The sequence below is a fragment of the Anneissia japonica genome, unplaced genomic scaffold (genome assembly GCF_011630105.1).
Source record: "Anneissia japonica isolate Jap-2015-1 unplaced genomic scaffold, ASM1163010v1 scaffold241_len727266_cov204, whole genome shotgun sequence".
Taxonomy (NCBI): domain Eukaryota; kingdom Metazoa; phylum Echinodermata; class Crinoidea; order Comatulida; family Comatulidae; genus Anneissia; species Anneissia japonica.
The window spans coordinates 3,941-7,369 of NW_022691770.1; positions in this window are offsets into that span (position 1 = coordinate 3,941).

Consider the following 3,429-nt stretch of genomic DNA (forward strand, 5'->3'; position numbering starts at 1 on the left):
CAACTTTGATTTATTGTTTAGATTTTACAAATAGGCCTAGGCTATTTGTATTGGTTTGAAGATAACCAGAATATTTTATTTCATAAATTATAGTTTACGAAGTCATAGGCCTAGAGGCCTAGATACAATTAGAAACTTTCATGTTATTAATATTTTTATCATTCATTTACAGGCGAAATTAACATATTATCGCCGACGATTCACAAACCTACTCTGTCTGCACAACCAACCTTTCTCCTCTGCAGTGTTGACTCTTAGGAGCCTCATGCAATATAGAGTAGGCTTCTAGCAACTATAGGTATAGGCCTAGATGATAGACTTTCAAAACAAAAAGATAATCGTAACGGGAAAAAATAAAGAATCGTCCTCACTTTATCTTCTCGAAATAATACAGCACGGCGTCACTGATTAATTAATTAATTCCAAAGTTAGGTAAATATGATTATACAGTATATGATATTTACAATGATATGTTAAAATCCCATAATTGAATAGACCTTTCCGAGCTGTCAATCAAACTTCCAAGTAACCAATTAGAACAAGGCATATACGCGCTGTTTACAAACACGTTTTCCACACAAACACGCACGAGTTACGAGTTTGTGCAGTGCGAGAAGCGACGTCGATATGACCATGGAGGTAAAAAAAGAGAAAAAAAATTGTCTAGGCCTACGGTGGAATATGGCTTGTGGAAGACGGCATGTCCTATATTTCAACAGGGTAAACAAGCATACAGCTCAACGGTAGGATTTCATTTATGTAAGTTAAGTGAGGCCTACAAAAATAATCGGGTCTCGTCTCGGGGTTGGCCTAGCCACAATGCCTAGACCTACATTTTAAGATTTTCGACCTCAGCAGCTGTATTCCGCGATGGATCGCGCCTGATCTCAGGACAGGGCCTGATATTAATTTTTCTAATAAATTGTGATCTATAAATGGATTGTCAGGAAAATATTCAACAGTAATGACAATGCAGGCCTTCCCTAGGCAGCTTAGATTAGGCCAATGACAGTAGGCCCTAATGTATTTAAATCCTTAGCCTAGCTGCCTCTAATATGCAAGAGATTTTTGTGTTTCGTACAAATCATTAATAAATACAATATACTTTTTTTCATAGCATTTTGTTATTGGAGAATGGTCAAACTATTGAATATCCTGACCCAGTAAATAAATGCAGATGGAACAGTACCAACCGTGCGTAGACGTCCCCTACCAGAAATAAAGAAACCAAAACAAAATATCACAGAATGTAAGTTAGGATAGGATAGTCATGAGTAGATTTTTCATATGATTAAAAAACGGTAACTGTAGGCCTACAGGGTTTGGTATACAGGAGTTGGTGCTGAAGTTTGTTACCACTTGTATTGTAAACTTGAATATTATTAAGAAAAGTAAATGAAGAGGATAATGTTGGAAGAATATGTGCAATATAAAAAAAAAAAAAAAAACAATTGTAAAATAAAGAGTAACAATTTTAATAGATTATGCATAACATTGAGAACATATTATTACAACTATTACTAAATTAATTATATAGCAATATATTTTAAATATAAAATTGTATTACTTTTTTGTCAATCTTTAGTTTTCATTTATAATGCTGTATGTATTATTAAAAGGTTGCTGACACATTAAAAGTTAAAAAATCCTTTTATCCTCCATTTGAAAAACCTTTTTGCAAGATATGAAATATTTTTGATGCTATGGCCTTTCCAAATACAAAAAGGTCTACACAAGATGTGTATACTGTATGTATAATTCCTTATGTACATTCAGGGCCGCCAAGAGGGGAAACTGTAACAGGCGCAAGGGTTGGTGTGGGCCCCCAGTTACGAGCGTGAAGCACGAGAAAGATTGTACGATTGATAGGGCCCTGTCCATCTGGAGGAACCCATTATTAGGGGACCCATGCCATTATTGAGGGCCCATAATAGTAATTATTTTTGAAAAATATATGGGAAATGCTACCTGCGATTTTTATGGGCCCCTGGTAAACTAGGGCCCTGGGGATCTTTTCCTCCTTCCCTCTCTTGGTGGCCCTGTGTAGATTCAAGCTATTTGTGTTGAATTTAAATAAAAGATGTATGTTACATGTATGCCGTTGAAAATTAAATCTGATCATTATGTTTCAATTACAGTATAAAGAAGCTTCTGTGTGTGTGGATTTTTTTTTTGTCGTCATTATTTAATTTGTTTTAATATTATTATCTTTACTGAACATTTTTATATACAAAGCCATGTTGATTGATGGATGGATTGGGTTAGTTAGTCCCCTTATATTTTAGTCTCAGATGAATGTACAGTAAATATGGCTCGATAGCAGTACAGTAGATAACTTTAGAAAAGAAATAATACTGTACACTACCGTACATGAAATGCACTGGTTCAATGCCTTTTTGTTTTTGATTGTAATTCTGCTACATAACGTTTGTCAACCACCGCGTGCTGAATAGTACAACAATGTTACAATTTTAATGCAGCATACGCAGTTTACAAAAAAAAACAACATAGATTTATATAATTAATATGCCTGGTTCTTCTGATTGTGTACATTTCTAAAATGTCCAGTGAGAAACATCGAATCTTATATAGCGATTATTTTAATTTTCATATGGCCTGGATGGTATAAGAATTATTTTTTTAATATTTCACCCAAAATAATTATAAATATTTAGAATAAAATGCAATGAAAAGGTATGACAGCTAATCACTACAAAATGTTGTCATTTACATCATTCATTCATTCATACATTTATTCATTCATTTAAACTTTATTCATCCAAATATTTAATATAAACCACCAAACAATATTTTATAATTAGAAAATTCACTATCAAAAAATTCCGAAGCTGGCCCTCTATAGTTTGAAAAGTTTCTATCGCTTGGCAACTTCTAATTGTTGGAAATTTGTGACTGTTGCTCTTTCAAGTTTGGTGAGTTTAAATTTATAAGTAATTATTACTAAAAATTGGGCAATAATGTTACAATATTATATATTTATATTGTTGGAAAGTTGTGACAGTGTTGCTCTTTCAAGTTTGGTGAGTTTAAATTTATTTATATTTATAACTAATTATTACTAAAAATTGGGCACTAATGTTACAATATTATATAGGCCTAATAATAGTTTATTTAGGCTACAGGCCATGATACCCTTCTTCACAGCATCAGGCCATAACAATTATGTCTTAAAACTTATTTTTGCAGGATGTCTTTTACCTAAAGGATATAAATCCTACATTATATGAGCGTGTAGTTGAATTTGGCCATTTTTTCATCAGACGTTCGGATCTTATAATTGAGCAACTTTTAATGAAGTCCCTCAAACCAAACCAAATCAAACCAATATCAATTAATTTCAAAATAATTATAATTTGGGGGGGGGGCGCAATTTTCTACTCTTGCCAACGGGCGCCAGAACATCTAGCT